Genomic DNA, 21,669 nt, shown 5'->3' with positions numbered 1-21,669 from the left:
CTATCCTTTTCATAATAATGTCAATATTTCATCCTGAATTTTCCATTGCGTGGTCGATTTTTGTTATTTTCTTAGATGCAGACACTTCTTTGTTGTTACATGTTTGCTTCCTTTGTCGTCTTGTTTTCAAATTTCCAGATTGATTCTGCATGTATTTTTTGTTTTCAAATGTTGTCTTCTGGTAGCTAAATGAAATGTTCCAAAGTATCTACCTTTAGCTCAGATATAAACTTGTAAACTCTGCACCAAAGGTTGTCTTGTTTGCTCCCGTATTCGAGGTGTCTGCTGTATATGTTGAAATCCTTCTTGAATGCAGTGGCAAAGTATATCAACATTCACAATATGTTCTTTAAATGCCCCAAAAATAAGAATCCAGTGGATTGAGTCAGGCAGTTGAGCAGGCCAGAATGTTGCAGCCCCATAACCTCTCCATTTATTTGGGAAACACTGATTTAAAATTATTGTTGCTTGCAGAGCAAAATGAGGGAGTGCCCCATTGTGCATGAACCACAGGTTTTGACAAAAGTATAGTGGAACATCTTCCAGCAAAACATTTATATATTCCATTAAAAGTTCACTGTATGATACTCCTGTCAGTGTTCTATGGAAAATGGAAAGTCCAATTAATCTGGCTTTAGTTATGGCAGCCCATATATTAACGCTAAAATGTTGTCGATGTATTTTTTCCAAAACTGGAAAAAGATTCCCATCTGCCCATGCAGGAATGTTTTGAGAATTCTGCACTCCATTACTGGTAAACTTAGCTTCATCAGGTCCTCAGTACACATCCCCAGTAACCATGTAAAAGACGCTTTCTGGGATTGAAAATCTGTTTCAGTAAAACCTTACATCTCTGAAGATGGTACGGATAAAGGAGTTACTCGTGTAACAGTTTTCAGTCTTCGCATGACTCACATTCTCAGTTTCTGCTATTTCTCTGGTATTGCTGGCATTATTGTCTTCGATGTGATAAAGTAACCGATCCTCTAAATAAGGTGTTTGAACACTAGTTGGTCTCGCACAATGAAATGACCTTTTCTCAAAAGAGCCTGTCCCCACAAGACATTTCATATGTTGTTTCTTACTGTTTGTTAAATGTCTGTTAGGAAATCTTGCAGCATACGAATGTTTGGCTTCAGATGGATTGCGGTTCGAAAGTCCACACATCAGATGTATGTTTGCAGTGTGCTGATTGCAATACATTTAGTCAGAAATTTACAGTACATACTAGTCCAATAAGAAAACGACTGAGCAGGCATCACACCCATTACTGGAAGTCCGGCACAACATGTCGCTCTCCAGCTGAGGTTAACACATTGTTGTTTGGTGACGCCTCTCTCGGAAACAGTTGATTTGATTCCTGGCTGGGGAGGAATGTCTAATATACACATAACACTATTCCAATCAGAATTGTGGAGTTAGCTTCCACTACTGATTGTGTTCTCAATACTAAGAGGATTTGTTTATTTGCTAGTACCATGGAAACTAAGGTAACTCTTCCAAAAACGGACATCATTTGAAAAGAAAAAAGATATTTGAAGGAGCAAACTGGAAGTTTGAAAACAGGGAGACAGAAATGAAGCAAATAATTAAAGGCAATGTTATAAGAAAGGAAGAGGAAGTAGATGAAGGTGAGACGACAGATATGATACTGCAAGAAGAATTTGACAGAGCACTGAAAGATCTAAGTCAAAACAAGGTCCTCGGTGTAGATGACGTTCCCTCAGAATTATAGAGATACTTTGGAGAGACAGTCATGACAATTCTCTTCCCCCTAGTGTGCAAAATATTCAAGACAGCCGAAATATCCTCATACTTCAGGAAGAATGTGATGATTCCAATTCCAAAGAAAGCAGGAGCTGACAGTTGTGAATGTTACCAAACTCTCAGCTTCATAAGTTATCGTTGCAAAACACTGACACGAATTATTTACAGGAGAATCTTAAAGCTGATAGAAGTTGACCTGTGAGAAGATCAGTTTGGATTCTGGAGAAATGTAGAAACATTCCAGGTAAAACTGACCCTACGACTTACCTTAGAAGATAAGCTGAAGAAAGTCAATCCAAGATTTATAATGTTTATAGCATTTATAGACGTAGAGAAAATGTTTGACAGTGTCGATTGGAATAAGCGCTTCAAAATTGTGAAGGTGTCGGGGTAAAATACAGGGAGCGAAAGGTTACATACGGTTGGTGCAGAAACCAGCCCGCCGTTATGAGTTGAGTTGAAAGATATGATAGAGAAGTAATAGTTGAGAAGTAAGACAGGATTGTAGTCTGTCCTGAATGTTATTCAGTATGTACATTGAATAGCCAGTAAAGGAATTGACTGAGAAATTTGAAGCCAATGAAACCACCATATTGGTTCTCAGTAGACGACTGAACTTTGCTCTGCCTCCACAAATGCTACCAGCTGCCAAAATTGTCAGTGGAGTCAAACAAAGAGTGTGGCTTCCCCCTTAAGAAGCAGCAGGTGAGGTAAGGCGTGCTATTAGCTGGATTTTTGTGACTTGGGTGACAGCCAAGTCCCTTAAGTGCATTATTAACAGGGTGGAGAAAAACGGACTGAAATCGTTAGAGGAGGAGGGAGAGTTAGTTCTTACCAGGTGACAAGAGGAATGCTGCGATTATCCTGACAGACAGACAGATTATCATAAGAAAGTCATTATGTTTTTGGAAGACAGCACATACAAGAGTCTTGAACGGGATCCCACATTGACACACAGTAAGAAGAAAGGGGAGATATGAAAGAACTCTGGCATCCTTGATAAACTTGTGAAGAATTTAAGGCTAAGAGCACGTAGGTCATCCAGCTTGTATAGCCTGCCTAAAATGCACAGAGATGATGCACCATTGAAATCAATTGTTAGTGCTGTTGGCTCTCTCACATGCAGTCTAGCAATGTACTTAACTAAATTATTTGTGCCTGTGGTCAAACACTGTAGACATTATATTAAGAACTCTCAAGTGTTTGTTGCAACCATAAAACAGAGGAGGATAGGCTTAAGTGAAGTAATGATCAGCCTTGACCTAGTTTTCCTTTTTACGGAGTTAATAGTGAAAGACACATTAAAACTGTTGGCTACTCATTTCGCCCCTAAAAGTTTGGAACTACTTTGGCACATCTTGATGACTACTCATTTCTTCTGTAGTGGAAGTTATTATGAAATGACTGATGGAACAGCCATGGGTTTGCCTCTGTCACCAGCCATATCTAATTTTTTCATGGAGGATTTTGAAAAATAAGTGTTGAACAGTGCTCCCTTCCGACCATCGTGCTTCTTCTGATATGATATTGATTCATTTTTGATCTGGCTGTAGGGCAGTGAGGTGCTGCAGACCATATGAATGGTATACACTCAAACATAAGATTTATGATGGAGGTGGAAAAGGACAGGAAGACACCTTTCTTAAATGTGTTGGTTGAAAGGAAACTGGATGGACGATACAGCCATTCTGTGCATAGAAAACTGATGCATACGTATCTGCATCTCAACGGACATAGCTTTCAATAACCAGCTCAGAAGAGAGTTGTGCTGGACAGCCTAGTACCCAGAATATGGCCTATTCTGTGCGAGGACAACCTTTGCATATAGATTAACTATCTGACAGTGGTGTTCAGAGGGTATGAGTATTCCGTCCATGCTATTAGGGCATTGCTCTTGAGGAAACAGAGGCGGCTGCATTCACCCCAAAGCCAGGAAAACCAACACATAGTGTGGCTTCCGTTCAGTGGTGCAACAGGTAGTGAGATAGCTGGGGTCCTAAACAGCAAAGAATCGGACCGATCACCTCACCACCCAGGAAAGTTAAGGAAATGTTACAACTCATTAAAGATAATCTTGGCCTGAGAGTACTGGCAATTTATAATATTCTTTGTGAGTATGGTAAAAGTTAGTCTGTATAGACTGTTGCAAATCATTGTGTTGACTATAAGTGGCATCTTGAATACAGGAATTTCGAAAAATTAACATTGGCCAAGCATAGCCTGTTTAAATAAATGTGCAATTTTGTTTGAGCAAATGAGAATTCTTGGTCACATATTTAACTATTGGGACTGTGCTCAGAGAAATATTTGAAATTAGATGTGAAGATAACAGTAATAGAGATTCCGGATATGCATTTAATGATGCATGGAAGCGTGCACTTGATAAAGAAAGAGCACAGAGGAAACACAGTTTGCTGTCTGATGTGAGTGGTATCACTGCAAGCAGTGCTGGATACAGAATGCAAATATAATCTGTGGACTTAGTGCCACCTCAGTACATGCCAGTTCCATGATGCCATCACGGTGTAATCCAGCCAATCAGATGCCATCATCTGGGTATAAAAATGGGAGCCTCATCAGTTTCAGGACAGTGAGGCTTAGCCCCAGATAATGATGATGGATACAGTCTTGGGGAACTTGTGTTGTATCCAAATTTGATGTGGCAAGAATTTTTTATTCAAGGATTCCATTGTGAAAGACTTTGTAGCCATTTGCTAACACTTCCTGTGGGAGTGTGCAGGTACATGGTGGGGACACGATTGTGGGCTGCCAGGCGCAGGATAATGAGGCTGTGCTGCAAGGGGGAGGGCAAAGGGGAGAGGAGACAAGTGGGGGAGGGGAAAGGACTGTGCAGGTGTGCCAGTGGGATAAAAAGTGTGTGTATGGCTGGAGTGGGAGCAGGAAAGGGGCTAGTAAAGGTTGACGCCAGGGGAGTACAGAAATGAAGGATATGTTGCAGGGAGAGTTCCCACCTGCAGAATTTAGAAAAGCTGGTGGTGGTGGTGGTGGACAGAATTCAGATGGCACACACTGTGAAGCGGTCATTGAAGTCAAGCATGTCTTGTCAGCTGGCAGCAACTAGGTGGTCAAGCTGTCTGTTGGTTACAGTTTGCCGGTTGCCATTAATGTGGGACAGGCAGAGTGGCGATTGATATTGATCTCGCTGGACAGTTTAATAAGCAACAACTAATGGGTGGTCCAAATGTGTTTCATGGACTACGATTGCAGTTCACGTGTGATGTCCAAGCTGTGTTTGGAGGCAGTACATGGCTGACCTTGGCAGTTGTGTGGGGCAACCACGCAGACTATGGTGGCCTTGAAGCTTTTCCAGACACTAACATCTTGGGTTGGAAGACATGGAGTATAGCAGAGTACAGGGCTCCTTGCTAAGGTTCCTTATGGGACTTTGGTGCCAGACAAGCCATTTACTATTTCTACAAGGAGGAGGAAGTAGCTCAATGCGGACAAGTATCTTTTTATTTGGGCTAAAGTTGGGAATGGTAATTGTAAAATAAAGATCACTAAATGTCTTGTAAATAGGAACACTGCACCACCAGTGACAGTGGTAACCATGTTGCAGAGGCATTGCTGAGGCATGATTACACACAGTGAATGTCCACAGGGAGAGTGTTAGTGGTGATTGCCACGTAGAATAAAGCACAGTGATTGCTACTAGTTGATAGAGCATGTGGTTGCATTAACAGGTGGCCCTGTAGAGAATGTATGGGATGGGTCTGGTGTCTAGGTTTATTTCGGGCGTATGAGCAATTGGGAATGGGTTCCCCATTCACTTCACATGTTCATCGTCACCCCAACAAGCCACTTCCTTCATTGTCAACACCCACGTTGAGTATGGTGATATTAGTACCGGCATCCACATCAAACCTACCAAACACCAACAATGCCACCGTTTCAATAGCTGCCATCTATTCCACACCAAGAACTTCTTTCCATACAGCCTAGTCACCTGTGGCATCACATCAGTAGTGATCAATAGTCCCTCTCCAGATATGCTATGGGTTTCATTGAAGTCTTAACAGACCAAAATTACCCCCTCCATCTTGTTCATAAACATTTCTCCTGTGCTTTGTCCCCCCAGTCAACTATCACCACCCACATACTAACTCTCCAGCTACAAAAGAACATCACCTCCCTCCCTCCCTCCCTTCCTTCATGACACTTTCTCGGAACTGGAGCAACTGTCTCCATGTTCTCTGTCAGAGTTTTAACCACCTCTCATCATGCTCTGAAATGTGAAATATCCTTCCCAACATCCTCTTCACCCTTCCCACTATTGTATTTCACTGCAAACTGAACTTTTGCAATATAGTTGTCCATCCCTATTTCACTCTGGCTCCCAAACCTTTGCCCCACAACTCATATCCCTGCAATAGCCCTAGTTGCAAGACTGTGCCATACATCCTCCCACAACTACCTGCTCCAGTCCTTTCACAGGCATCTTCTATCCCAACAAAGGCAGGACCACTTTTGAAAAAAGCCATGTGTTCTATCAACATAGCTGCAATTGCTGTGGTCCATTCTGTGTGAGCATGACCACTAGCAAACTGGCTGTACACATTTACAGCCACCACCAATCTGTGACAGCTGCCTACAGCTGCCCACCCAGTTGCTGAACAGGCCAGCCAACAGGATGTGATAGATTTCAACTATGTCACGTCCTGTGCCAACTGGATTTATCCCATCAGCAGCAGCTTTAGTAAATTGTACAGGTAAAATGAAAATGCCGTGTGGCTAGCGTCTCCTTTCGGGTAGACCATTCGCCTGGTGCAAGTCTTTCAAGTTGACGCTACTTCGGCGACTTGCATGTCGATGGGGATGAAATGATGATGATAAGGACAAAACAACACCCAGTCCCTGAGCGGAAAAAATCTCCGACACAGCCGGGAATCGAACCTGGGCCGGTAGGTATGACATTCTGTCGCACTGACCACTCAGCTACTGGGGGTGGACATTGTACAGGTAGGAACTCTCCTTGCAATGTATTCTTTGTTCTCTTAACCCTTGTCCTCAGCTTTCACCAGTCCTTGTCCTGTACCTAATTATCCCCTTCCCTGTTTCAGATCAGTGCCACACATACCATCTATCCCGCCAGTGCACCTGCATTGCCCTTTCCCTTCTCTAATTCTCTCCCCTTTGCCTTTCCCACTCCCAGCATAGCCTCCCTATTTATTTATTTATCCACCCATCCTTAGGCAATATACATTGTATGGATGTCGTCAGTGAATGTAAAAATTATAGTATGAAGTCTAAATATTTTCTTAACAAGTGCCATTTTACATTGCTTAATAAGCAGAGGTATTTTGATGTAGGACTAACATACATAAATACGAAGCCCTGCATACATATTACATAAATGAAGAAAGATAAATTATATTGTTTAAATAAATGTACGAGGTGTGTTGATACGGAACTAGCAGACATAAATGCATAGACATAAATACATAATACATGAATGAGAATATATTTAAAAACAAAGATGATGTAACTTACCAAACGAAAGTGTAGGTATGTTGATATCACACAAACACACACACACAAAATTCAAGCTTTCGCAACCCACGGTTGCTTCATCAGGAAAGAGGGAAGGAGAGGGAAAGACGAAAGGATGTGGGTTTTAAGGGAGAGGGTAAGGAGTCATTCCAATCCCGGGAGCGGAAAGACTAACCTTAGGGGGGAAAAGGACAGGTATACACTCGCGCTCGCCCATGCACACACACACACACACACACACACACACACACACACACACACACACACACCTATCCATCCGCACATATACAGACACAAGCGGACATATGTAAAGGCAAAGAGTTTGGGCAGAGATGTCAGTCGAGGCGGAAGTACAGAGGCAGAGATGTTGTTGAATGACAGGTGAGTTTTGAGCGGCGGCAACTTGAAATTAGCGGCTATATTCAGTGAGGGGCTCGTCATCACTACAGTTGTAACAAACACAGGTGGATAGGCTGTATGGGAGGGAAGGTCTTGGCGTGGATTGGGTGTCAACTGTCAAAGTGGAGGTTTCGTTTGTGGTTGATAGGTTTGATGTGAATAGAGGTACTGATGTAACTATTCCTTAAGGTAGAGGTCCAAACTGAGGAAGGTGCATTGTTGGGCTGATGAGGACGAAGTGAAGCGAATGAGGGAGAAGGTGTTTAATTCTGAAGGAATGTTGAGAGGGTCCTCAACCTTCATCCAGATCATGAAGATGCCATTACTGAATGTGAACCAGGTGAGGGTTTAGGATTCTGGGCAATTAGCAAGGATTCCTCTATGTGGCCCATGTACAGGTTGGCATAGGATGGTGTCACTGGGTTGCCTATTGCTGTACCACAAATTTGATTGTGGTGCCTTCAGAGGAAAAGTGTAAGCAAGGCTGTAACTGGTCATGGTAACCTTGGAAAAGGTTGCAGGTTTAGAGCCACTCAGACATTGGGAAAGGTACTGTTCAACAGCAGCAAGGCCACAGGCATTTAGAAATTTAGTGTATACAGAGGTGACAATGACATGTATGGTGCCAAGTGAAGAAACTGGAACTAGGGAGAGTTGGTAGAGGAAACAGCGGTGTTTTAATTATAAGGTGGGGTAACAGGTTGGAAGTGTTGGCCCACAAGGGCAGAAACTCACTCTGTGGTGGTACAGCAATCAGCAACAATGGGGTGTCCTGGGGGGGAGGTTCAGTTCGTGTACTTGAGGAGTGCAGGGAGTGATGGGAGTCTGGAGAGAGACAGACTCAGGGAAGAGGATCTAGAATGGACCTAGGTATTAGAGGAGGGACTGGAGATCACCTTGCTTTTCTGAAATGGGATCACAGTGGCAGGTATTGTAGTTGGGATATCTGACAGGTGGCAGTGAACCTCTGTCAGATAAGCCCTGTGATTCATTACCTCATTGATGGAGAAATTGTCAACAGGTAGGATTATAAAGATGGGATGAGTTTTTAGGTGACATATTGTGGGTCTTTCTCTAGATGTAAAGTTAGTTTCCATGTTGAGAGATTTGGCGAACATTGATGAATCAAGATTCAAAGCTAGGAAATTACGGAAAGTTAGCAGGGGATAAGCTGAGGACAATGGATGTGAATCATAGTTAGATGAAGAAGTAAACTGAGTAAGGCTGGTTTCATTATTGGTTTTGTATCGAGTCTGACTGGAAGTGTTAGAGGAAAAAAGTGTTTCCACGGTAGAGACCCACAGAAGAAGAGAAGTTCTTTAACAAATCCCGCATGACTGAATTTGGGAGTGGGGCAAAGGGTACAGCAACTGGAAAGGCCCAATACTTCGGTGGGACTAAAGCTTTTGGAGGACATATTCATGACTGTTCAGCATGTCTGTTTAGGCAATAGGCACTTAGAGTGGTGGAAGGAAGTTTCTGAGAGACCGATAAATGTAGTATGAAAGCAAGGCAGGGCTTGGTAGCTATGTGGCTATGAGAACATGTGGGGCAGATTTCATGGAGGTTCTTGTTTGTAGTGATACTAGATGGATGTAGTCCAAGGGGGGAATTTTTTTTTTTTTTTTTGGCATCGTGCATGATCCTTTCGTGTTTCTCTCTCCTTCCCTCTTTCCTCATGAAGCAACCGTGGGTTGCGAAAGCTTGAATTTTGTGTGTTTGTGTTTGTTTGTTTATCTACGTTTATCTATCAATGTGTCTGCTTGTGTCTGTATATGTGTGGATGGATATGTGTGTGTGTGTGTGTGTGTGTGTGTGTGTGTGTGTGTGTGTGCGCGCGCGCGCATACCCGTCCTTTTTTCCCCCTAAGGTAAATCTTTCCGCTCCCGGGATTGGAATGACTCCTTACCCTCTCCGTTAAAACCCACATCCTTTCGTCTTTCCCTCTCCTTCCCTCTTTCCTGATGAGGCAACAGTTTGTTGCGAAAGCTTGAATTCTGTGTGTATGTTTGTGTGTCTGTCGACCTGCCAGCACTTTCATTTGGTAAGTCACATCATCTTTGTTTTTCGATATATGTTTCCTACGTGGAATGTTTCCCTCTATTATATATGAGGGAAACATTCCACGTAGGAAAAATGAAGGTGCTGGCAGGTCGACCTGCCAGCACCTTCATTTGGTAAGTCACATCATCTCATATATATATATATATATGTCAGGTATAACTTATGCTAGGTGTTCCCAACAATTCTTTGGTTTTCATTTAAGATATTCTTCCAGAGTGTAGAAAGAATGCTCTTGAAAAAACAGTTTTACAGTATTTTTAAAAGAATACATACTGCTAATTTCTTTCATATTCTGTGGCAGCTTATTATAGATTATCACGCCACGATAATCAAGACTGTTCTGAGCTTTTAGCTTATTCTTTCCATCTAAATAGAGGTAGTGACTCTACCTTGTGTTATGATAATGTATGTTATTGGAGATATAATTATCAAGGTTTTTCTGATATACATTATGGTCTGAAAAATAAACTCACAAGGAAGAGTGAGAATGCCCAGGTTTTTAAATAATTCTTTGCCATGAGCCCAATTATTGCAGTTTGTCATAATTCTTACAGCTCTCTTTTTGTAATCTGATAACTGTTTGTAGATTCTGGGTACTATTTCCCCAAAAGACTATTCCGTAGCTAAGGATGCATGCACATAACCAAAGTAAACTGACCTTACACAGAGGTCACTGCATACTGATGCAAGAACTCTAAGCACATAGCATGCTGTGGAGACCCTCTTTAGATAGTAATGATATGTTCATCTGCTAGTGCTTCATTGGCTTTTTCCAATAGTGGATCAGGTGTCTTGCTGGTAATCAGTGTATTGCTGTCATCAGCAAAAAGTACTTTTTCTCCATGCTCCACACATTGTGGGAAATCATTAATATAAATTAAGAACAATATTGGGCCCAGAACACTTCCTTGTGGGACTCCTATATTAACATACTGTGGATTGGATAAGTGATTTACCACACATTAGGATGTACTATGTGAAATTTCTGCATCTTGTTATTTAGGTACGATTGGAACCATTTATTTACCTCTCCCCTGATTCCTAGAGACTCCAACTTATGTAGAAGAATGTCGTTATAAACGGTATCGAAGGCCTTCAATAGCTCTAGGAAAATTCCAATTACGTAACCATCCCTGTCTAGTGATTCAAGAACAATTTTTGTAAACTGAGCTATTGCTGTTTCAGTGCTTCTACCTGGTCTGAAGCCATGCTGTTCCTTGCAGAGAAGATTATATTTATTTAAGTAGCTCTTAAGTCTATTTTCCATTAAAGTCTCCACTATTTTGGAAAATACTGGAAGTAAAGCAATTGGCCTGCAATTTTCTGTGTTTTCAACATCACCTTTTTTGTAAAGAACTATGATTTTAATTAGTTTCGGTAGTCTGGGAAGCAGTCATTCTTAAAAGACTGGTTAATGATGTCAGTTGAAGGGGCTTTAATGCTGTCCATGCACACTTTTAATGCACAAACTGGGGCTTCATCCAGTCCTGTTGAGGATTTGTTTTTTAATTGTTTTATGGTACTGCTTACTTCTCTCTCAGTAGTGGGGAGCTGAACTATTGCATTTTTTAAAGTAATTTTGCACTGGGATATCAGTTCTTTGTGGAAATTTGCTCTGCAGGTCGTTTGCAATACTGGTGAAGTATGAGTTTATGAAGTTAGCCAGCTCTTTTTGATCACTGGTTGTATTGCCCGATTTCTTGATTTTAATGTTTGAGTGTGTCTTTTTTTTTTTTATTTCCAGTCTCACGTTTAACTAAAGCCCAAGCAGCTTTACTTTAGTTATTTGCATTTTTTATCAGTTTGTTGTTAGTTGACTTTTTAGCTGCCCGAAGTACCTTTCTGTACATTTTTTTGGTAGTTTTTGTAATAGCTTACAAAACCAGGGTCACTGCATGTATTCTTTATAGAGCTGAGTTGTCTGAAGATTTCGGCAGATTTTGTAATCCCACTGGTAAACCGTTTTGTTTTGCTCTGTGCTCCAACGGGAAGTAGTTCTTTGGGAAATGATCCTTCAAATTTGACCTTAAACAGTGACATGAAATGGCAGAACTTTTTGCTGGCATCTGTTTGTGCAATACATCATTACAGGTTTCACGACTTAACTGTACAGTAAAGTTTTGCGTGACTGATTTGGAGTAGATTTTTTTGTATGCATGTTGCTTGGATGCCTTTCCCATAGGAACATTTATTTGTGCAATTTGACAAAGATGATATGAAAGTCCACAGTATGTCAAAATCACCACCAGGAGAACGATATACACATAATGTGACAAGTTTTTTGGGAACATTTTGAGATGATAACTCTATTGCTGACCCTTCAAAGTGTTTTTCTTCACCAAGAGACAGTGGCACTTCTAACCTTATATTGGAGTTCATTCTTAATATAAATACATGACTGATTGATTGAAACTCTACAATAAGAAGATGCTAGTATATATGAGGGTAAAGTTGCATAGGCAATTTCATTTTCCTTGCACCAATGCTCAGTGATGCATATAACAGAGCTATTTAGGGTTTGCAACTTGACTTGAAGCTGCTGCACTTTATTTTGGATACACTGAATGTTTTGGTGGAACACTGTTACACATTTTTGTTTGTGTTGTTGATGTTTTTTCAAAAGCACAGCTACCTATATGAAGTGCTTCACTGCAGTTACCATTAGACACTAATGCATTGTTTAAGCTTAAGCTACTGCTGCACCTAAAAGCTCACTATCTGGTGCCCACCATGTCCTTTGTCCTTTGTCCTTGCGTACTCCCGCAGGAAGAAGTTGTATATTCCCCCACGCCTAACCATACTGTTCCTATAATCCAGTACTTTTTCCCTTTGTTACTGTTCTCTTTAGCATAACTTCACCCACAGTCCATCCTTTTCTTTCTCTACTTTCCCATCTTTCCTTGCGGCCTTCCATATCAGACACACTTTCCAACTGCTAAACACGTAATCTGTGGAGCTCTTGACTTTCGAGCCACTCTATATTAACTGTATCGTCCATACATGGCACTTCTCTATGTGCCCGTTTGGACTGTTGGTGCAGCATCTTGTATCTCACATTGTGCCTACTGATATCATTATTCCTGAACCTTAAAATTTATCCCGCTGTATCCCTTCTCCCACTTGTATTTTCATGTTTTCCTGGTCTTCCATGAACCATATGTATTTTCTTCCCTCTCACCTAACAGTCTCCCGCCTCCCCCATCTTCTTCCCTACTCAAACATGCTCCTTACTGACCCTGCTCAATCTAATTATATCTGCTGCCCCCTCTCTCCACACATGACCAATTACTGAGCTTCATCCCACTCTATTATCATCTTTTTATTTATTTTTTGTATTTTAACTTTGATCTCATCCCATTTTCACATCAGTATTATTTTGTTTTCATATATTATTTTTCATTACACTTATTTGAGTTTCATCTCTCTCTCTCTCTCTCTCTCTCTCTCTCTCTCTCTCTCTCTCTCTCTAATCTATGATGTCAATCTGTGCCGATACAAAAAAATTTCCCTATCCCTAGCCAGCACCCAGTCCCATATACTGTTCCTGCATTGTTGCCTAACTCATGGAATTCCCTCAAATGATTTGCTAGTCACGTTACCCATCTCCAGCTGCAACCTGTTCTTCTGCAATGACCTCTGTCCATTTGGATTTTGTAGTCCGTAGCACTCACCAATCTAGTCCTACAAAATCATATAAATAAAGCCCAAATGTCTTTAGACTGCCTCTGGGCTGGAATCTAAAATGACTGCATCCCATATTCCAGATATAAGATATAAACTCGTGTCCTCCAGAGACTAGAGCATCATGCACGATGCCCCCCCCCCCCCCAAAAAAAAAAAAAAAAAAAAAAAAAACTGGCCAATTTATTCACCTCACATTCCCACCTTGGACTACATCCATCTAGTATCACTACAAACAAGAACCTCCATGAAATCTGCCCCACATGTTCTCATAGCCACATAGCTACCAAGCCCTGCCTTGCTTTCATACTACATTTATCGGTCTCTCAGAAACTTCCTTCCACCACTCTAAGTGCCTATTGCCTAAACAGACATGCTGAACAGTCATGAATATGTCCTCCAAAAGCTTTAGTCCCACCGAAGTATTGGGCCTTTCCAGTTGCTGTACCCTTTGCCCCACTCCCAAATTCAGTCATGCGGGATTTGTTAAAGAACTTCTCTTCTTCTGTGGGTCTCTACCGTGGAAACACTTTTTTCCTCTAACACTTCCAGTCAGACTCGATACAAAACCAATAATGAAACCAGCCTTACTCAGTTTACTTCTTCATCTAACTATGATTCACATCCATTGTCCTCAGCTTATCCCCTGCTAACTTTCCGTAATTTCCTAGCTTTGAATCTTGATTCATCAATGTTCGCCAAATCTCTCAACATGGAAACTAACTTTACATCTAGAGAAAGACCCACAATATGTCACCTAAAAACTCATCCCATCTTTATAATCCTACCTGTTGACAATTTCTCCATCAATGAGGTAATGAATCACAGGGCTTATCTGACAGAGGTTCACTGCCACCTGTCAGATATCCCAACTACAATACCTGCCACTGTGATCCCATTTCAGAAAAGCAAGGTGATCTCCAGTCCCTCCTCTAATACCTAGGTCCATTCTAGATCCTCTTCCCTGAGTCTGTCTCTCTCCAGACTCCCATCACTCCCTGCACTCCTCAAGTACACGAACTGAACCTCCCCCCCAGGACACCCCATTGTTGCTGATTGCTGTACCACCACAGAGTGAGTTTCTGCCCTTGTGGGCCAACACTTCCAACCTGTTACCCCACCTTATAATTAAAACACCGCTGTTTCCTCTACCAACTCTCCCTAGTTCCAGTTTCTTCACTTGGCACCGTACATGTCATTGTCACCTCTGTATACACTAAATTTCTAAATGCCTGTGGCCTTGCTGCTGTTGAACAGTACCTTTCCCAATGTCTGAGTGGCTCTAAACCTGCAACCTTTTCCAAGGTTACCATGACCAGTTACAGCCTTGCTTACACTTTTCCTCTGAAGGCACCACAATCAAATTTGTGGTACAGCAATGGGCAACCCAGTGACACCATCCTATGCCAACCTGTACATGGGTCACATAGAGGAATCCTTGCTAATCGCCCAGAATCCTAAACCCTCACCTGGTTCACATTCAGTGATGGCATCTTCATGATCTGGATGAAGGTTGAGGACCCTCTCAACATTCCTTCAGAATTAAACACCTTCTCCCTCATTCGCTTCACTTCGTCCTCATCAGCCCAACAATGCACCTTCCTCAGTTTGGACCTCTACCTCAAGGAATAGTTACATCAGTACCTCTATTCACATCAAACCTATCAACCACAAACGAAACCTCCACTTTGACAGTTGACACCCAATCCACACCAAGACCTTCCCTCCCATACAGCCTATCCACCTGTGGTTGTTACAACTGTAGTGATGACGAGTCCCTCACTGAATACACTAAGGGTCTTACTGAGGTCTTTGGGACCGAAAATTACCCTCCATACCTTGTCCAGAAGCAGATTGCCCTTACCCTGTTCCCCAACCAACATACCAACCCTCACATAGCCACTGTCAGACCACAGATGTGCATATCCCCTGTGGCGCAGTACGATGCTGGACTGGAGCAACTGAATCGTGATCTTACTCTATTCCCCAACCAACATACCATCACTCTCATACCCACTGTCAGATCACAGATGTGCATACCCCTTGTGACTCAGTATGATCCTGGACTGGAGCAACTGAATCGTGTTCTCTGCCAAGATTTCAACTACCCCGTGCCATGCCCTGAAATGTGAAATATCATCCCACTGTCCTCCTCAGCCCTTCCACATTAGTATTCCACCATCAATCCAACCCACATGATATCCTTTCCGTCCCTAAACCACCCTTCCTCCCAGTCCCTTGCATCAAAACTCATATATCTGCAATACACCTCAGTGCAAGATATGTGTCCTACATCCTCTCTCTACCAACTACTTCAGTCCTGTCATAAGCATCTCCTACCTAGTGGTGTAAAATACCGGGCATTTATAAGTTAGGACAAATGCCAAGGATAAATGCCTAAGCAAATGCCCTAAATTCATAAATGTTAGACGTTGATGCATTTTAAAGATTAATGATAAGTGGCTCTTAAAAAATAAGTGATGTTTCGTATTGGAAAAAGTGTTTTGCCACATTGCTTCCTTGGTAGGTGAATAATGAAGTTGAAAAAGCTGCTTGAGAGTTAGAGGAAAGTTATTAGGCGAAATAAATTTCACTGGCTGTAAACATAATTTTTTACATCTTTAATAAGGTCAGTTCTTGGGGTTGTTGTTGTGGTCTTCAGTCCTGAGACTTGGTTGATGCAGCTCTCCATGCTACTCTATCCTGTGCAAGCTTCTTGATCTCCCAATACGTACTGCAGCCTACATCCTTCCGAATCTGTTTAGTGTATTCATCTCTTGGTCTCCCTCTACGATTTTTACCCTCCACGCTGCCCTCCAATACTAAATTGGTGATCCCTTGATGCCTCAGAACATGTCCTACCAACCGATCCCTTCTTCTTGTCAAGTTGTGCCACAAACTCCTCTTCTCCCCAATCCTATTCAATACTTCCTCATTAGTTACATGATCTGCCCATCTAATCTCCAGCATTCTTCTGTAGCACCACATTTCAAAGGCTTCTATTATCTTCTTGTCCAAACTATTTATCGTCCATGGTTCACTTCCATACATGGCTACACTCCATACAAATACTTTCAGAAACGAATTCCTGACATTTAAATCTATACTCGATGTTAACAAATTTCTCTTCTTCAGAAAGGCTTTCCTTGCCATTGCCAGTCTACATTTTATATCCTCTCTATTCGACCATCATCAGTTATTTTACTCCCTAAATAGCAAAACTACTTTACTACTTTAAGTGTCTCATTTCCTAATCTAATTCCCTCAGCATCGCCCGACTTAATTCGTCTACATTTCATTATCCTCGTTTTGCTTTTGTTGATGTTCATCTTATAGCCTCCCTTCAAGACACTGTCCATTCCGTTCAACTGCTCTTCCAAGTCCTTTGCTGTCTCTGACAGAATTACAATGCCATCTGGTTTCTGTACAAATTGTAAATAGCCTTTCGCTCCCTGTATTTTACCCCTGCCACCTTCAGAATTTGAAAGAGATTATTCCAGTCAACATTGTCAAAAGCTTTCTCCAAGTCTACAAATGCTAGAAACATAGGTTTGCCTTTTCTTAATCTAGCTTTGAAGATAAGTCGTAGGGTCAGTATTGCCTCGCGTGTTCCAACATTTCTACGGAATCCAAACTGATCTTCCCCGAGGTCGGCTTCTACCAGTTTTTCCATTCGTCTGTAAAGAATTCATGTTAGTATTTTGCAGCCGTGACTTATTAAACTGATAGTTCGGTAATTTTCACATCTGTCAACGCCTGCTTTCTTTGGGATTGGAATTATTATATTCTTCTTGAAGTCTGAGGGTATTTCGCCTGTCTCATACATCTTGCTCTCCAGATGGTAGAGTTTTGTCAGGACTGGCTCTCCCAAGGCTGTCAGTAGTTTTAATGGAATGTTGTCTACTCCCGGGGCCTTGTTTCGACTTAGGTCTTCCAGTGCTCTATCAGATTCTTCATGCAGTATTATATCTCCCATTTCATCTTCATCTACATCCTCTTCCATTTTCATAATATTGTCCTCAAGAACATCGCCCTTGTGTAGTCCCTCTATATACTCCTTCCACCTTTCTGCTTTCCCTTCTTTGCTTAGAAGTGGGTTTCCATCTGAGCCCTTGATATTCATTCAAGTGGTTCTCTTTTCTCCAAAGGTCTCTTTAATTTTCCTGTAGACAGTATGTATCTTACCACTAGTGAGGTAAGCCTCTACATCCTTACATTTGTCCTCTAGCCATGCCTGCTTAGCCATTTTGCACTTCCTGGGTAGTACACAATAACAAATAAAGAAAGGAGCAAAATAGAAAATTATAGTGTAATAATTATGCTGTTGATAATAATTCTTCAATAATATTCTGAGATTTGACGTGGACACAGCTGTTCAGCAGAGAGAGAGAGAGAGAGAGAGAGAGAGAGAGCACTCAATGAATACTTTTCTAAATCCATTTAAATAATTTCTCCCTCCAAGGGCTATTATCATAAAAATATCTATTAGAATGAAGTAATAATTTTGCACACATGTAGACAAACAATAAAATTGCATACATCTTACACTTACTGTAGATGGCATATACTAAGATTTCAAACGTTAAATCTGATTTAGCGTGCACATAGTGGTAATGGCACATATCCATCCTGTGTGGATGGATATGTGCGTGTGTGCGAGTGTATACCTGTCCTTTTTTCACCCCAAGGTAAGTCTTTCCGCTCCCGGGATTGGAATGACTCCTTACCCTCTCCCTTAAAACCCACATCCTTTCGTCTTTCCCTCTCCTTCCCCTCTTTCCTGATGAGGCAACAGTTTGTTGCGAAAGCTTGAATTTTGTGTGTGTGTTTGTGTTTGTTTGTGTGTCTATCGACCTGCCAGCGCTTTCGTTCGGTAAGTCACATCATCTTTGTTTTTAGATATATTTTTCCCACGTGGAATGTTTCCCTCTATTATATTAACAAATTATTTTAATGAATTTAGGCATTTTTGGAAACAGAAAAATCAGGGCTTGGAAACTGAGGTACTGAATTTTGGAAATAATCCCAATTAAAGATTGAAAATTTTTAGAGTATGAGAGTTTTGAATATGAGTTTTGAATATATGAGAGTTTTGAAAGTTTTTGAAGTATGAAATTTTTGGATAAAGTAAAACATTTGTTGAAAAGAGGAGAATGATGGCCTTCAAATGATCTATGTTAATTTAGAAACAGATATTTACTCATAGGAAATTTCACCTTCACCTGGTCACATGAATTGTAAATTATAAATATTCCTTTAAATAAATTAACTCCAGATGAACTAACTATAATATTACATCATTAATAATTAAGAAACTACACAGCGAATAACAGGATTTTGATCATTTCTGCTTAAGGGGATAGTCTGGTTAGAAAATAGTGATTTTTTTTCCCCTTAAATATGTTCATTCATATATGCACAGTTATAATATGAAAGGCTTTTGTGAAATTCGAAAGAGAAATGTAGTAACAATATAATTAATTCAATTGAATGTCCATGGGAACACAGAAACTACGAAGGAAGACTGTGTGAATCACATTGCAAAACAACTTGGAGATCAGGGTTGAGAATTGTGGCAAAGGAAGGTTGGGCTGTCTCATTGTTATAGAAGAGCCATTGCTGACAGTGCTCCAGATACTATGCCAATGAAGAGTGCAATATTTGCAACACTATACCACTGCATCAGCACTGATGAGAAACCGCAACACAGGAAGTGCCCAAAAGGTGAGAATTCTTTATGTTTCTGTAATCATGCCCATGCCAAAGGAGAAGAAGCAGAATCACATAAAACTTCTATTCATTCAGCTCTCAGCCCATCTGTTGTTAGGACAATATCTGTTTATCAGAGGCTGGCATCTGATACAGTTCCCTCCAGATGCACTGCTGAAAAGACTGAAAATGCAAATGAGTGCCTACATAGTATAATCTGATCAAAGTGCCCAAAGAATGTATTTGTATCCAAAAGAAAACTAGAACTAGCTGTGACTGAAGCTGTTCCATAGTTCACTCAAGGGTGCTATCTGACAGAAGTAACAAGACCAACAGAGACCACACTACTGTTAGCAATGAGGACGTGAAGGAGCAAAGTTAGAGACAAGCGAAGAAGGAAGCAAGAGACCAAGTGGTGCCTAGAATTAGAAAAAAAAATGATGACATACATACAGATTGCCAGCCATAAAAGCTGAAGAAACTCGGAAGAGAGCAGAAAGGACAACTTATAGCACTTACAGCCCAGGTAGATTTTAGGACAAACAGTCTCGAGTATATGAGTGTTTTGTTTATTTCAGTAAAAATATTCAGAACTTTGAAAGTTAATTTAAGGTCACCATAAAATATGTCCAAAAAAAGCTTATACAAAACTACGAGGGTGGTTTGAAAAGTTCTCGGAATCACCATGAGAGGTCAGCACTAGCGCAATGGGTTGTTCACGTGATATTCATTGGACTGTTGCCTGTAAACACGTGCCACATAAGTGCTCTCAGAAGAGAGCTGTGGCGGTGACTTGGCTCTGTTATTCTTCCTGCATAGTGATTTGTGAAGATGGAAAAAATAAAGTTTCGAGCAGTGATTAAGTACTTCGTAAAGAAAGGTATGAAAGCAAAAGACATTCATGCCGATTTCCAGAATACACTGGGGGACTGTGCTTCATCTTACTCAGATATTGCCAAGTGGACAAATGAATTTAAATTTGGCCAGGAGAGCTTAAATGATGATCTGCACAGTGGTCGGCTAAGATGTGTCTCAATGCATGAGAATGGATGTATCGGAACAATGTTTGGCCTGTTTGAGGAGAAACGAACAAGATTTTTTGTGCCGGTTTGTGACCACAGATGAAACGAGGGTGCACTACTATACCCCACAGACAAAACAACAGTCAGAACACTGGAAACATGCTGATTCTCTGCCACCAAAGAAAGCAAAGACAGTTCCTTCGGCAGGAAGGGTCATGGCATCAGTGTTCTGGGATAGGAAGGGGATTCTGTTTGTAGATTATCTCCCCAGTGGGCAAACAATTATTGGAGAATACTATGCTAACCTCCTGGACAAATTGCAACAAAAGATAGATACGTGAAAAAAGGTGAGGTTTAGCAAGGAAGAAAGTCATCTTCCTTCAAGGCAATGCGTGCCCACGCACATGTGCTGTTGCCATGGCAAAACTATATGAACTAAGGTATGAATTGTTGCTATACCTGCCTTGTTCACCTGATATCGCTCCGTCAGACATCCATCTCTTCCCAAAACTGAAAATTTTTCTTGGTGGACGAAGATTCACTTCAGACGAAGAATTGATAGCTGGAGTTAACAACTATTTTGCAGGCTTGGAGGAAACTCATTTTTGAGATGGGATCAAGGCACTGGAACACCATTGGAGCAAATGCATTAATCTACAAGCAGACTACATTGAAAAATAAAAAAAGTTTCAGTGATGTAAGTACTTTTTTCTGTTCCGTTCCAAGAACTTATCAAACCACCCTTGTATCAATATTATTAAATACAGTCATCAATTTTTCAATCACAATTTAGTACATAAAAGAAGAATAAAAACATCTAAAATAATATACAATAATAATTTCTCAAAAACTGGTGGATGGATTGAGTTGTGACTCTCTAGTTACATGTAGCAGTATGCAGAAATTGTGTGTTTAAAATTTGAGACCAGTTGATTAATTAGGAAAAGTTTCATTTTTTACCATACTCTGACCTTAAGTAAGAAATTGAATATTTTGAGTAATTCTTGTGTATGCACTATTAACAAAGAGTTTGACTAAAGAAAAATTATATTAATGTTAGGAGTAATATAAGAGCAAGTCAGATAGTCCCATCTTTCTCTGTTACCACAGTTAGTTACATAACATTTGACCTAACACTTATCTGTTGTATGTTACTCTAAATCTGTAATTGTACTTGGTTTCATAATGCCGTCTGGCGCAGAGACAAAACTTGCTCTACATTCACCTGTTGATGTATTGAGAATGTTTGTTGAATCATTGCCACCTTGGATGGCAACCGCTTTGGTATTAAGTCATCCTCCTGTGGACACTCGGCTCTCACCAGTGCATTTAATATTACTAATTTTCTTTTAACTGATATTTGACCCAATGAGCCATTGTAACATATTAATTTCAATGTACAAGTAGGTTGATTACTTGTACATTGATACGAATATGTTATACTGCCTAATACTTCCAACAAATTGCACAAAATATATTAGCATCCAAATATGAAATCGTACATGATTCTGTAGGC

At 40.8% G+C, this 21,669-nt stretch overlaps 1 protein-coding gene across 5 annotated transcripts in view; it reads left to right on the top strand.

Annotated features, from left to right (window-relative positions):
• Positions 1-21,669, top strand: part of LOC126194836 (A-kinase anchor protein 10, mitochondrial) — a 156,323-nt gene that overhangs the window by 72,451 nt on the left and 62,203 nt on the right. Inside the window, exon 9 of one of the 5 annotated variants that reach the window (XR_007538513.1) lies at positions 18,931-19,146. The exons of the other annotated variants lie outside the window; for them this stretch is intronic. The gene's annotated coding sequence lies outside the window, so the exon portion shown is untranslated. The remainder of the gene's footprint in view (positions 1-18,930; positions 19,147-21,669) is intronic. 5 annotated transcript variants of the gene reach the window in all.

This window comes from Schistocerca nitens, chromosome 1, assembly GCF_023898315.1.
Source record: "Schistocerca nitens isolate TAMUIC-IGC-003100 chromosome 1, iqSchNite1.1, whole genome shotgun sequence".
Lineage (NCBI taxonomy): Eukaryota > Metazoa > Arthropoda > Insecta > Orthoptera > Acrididae > Schistocerca > Schistocerca nitens.
Note: the sequence above shows the minus strand (reverse complement) of the source record. Positions and strands in the feature narration are given on the sequence as shown.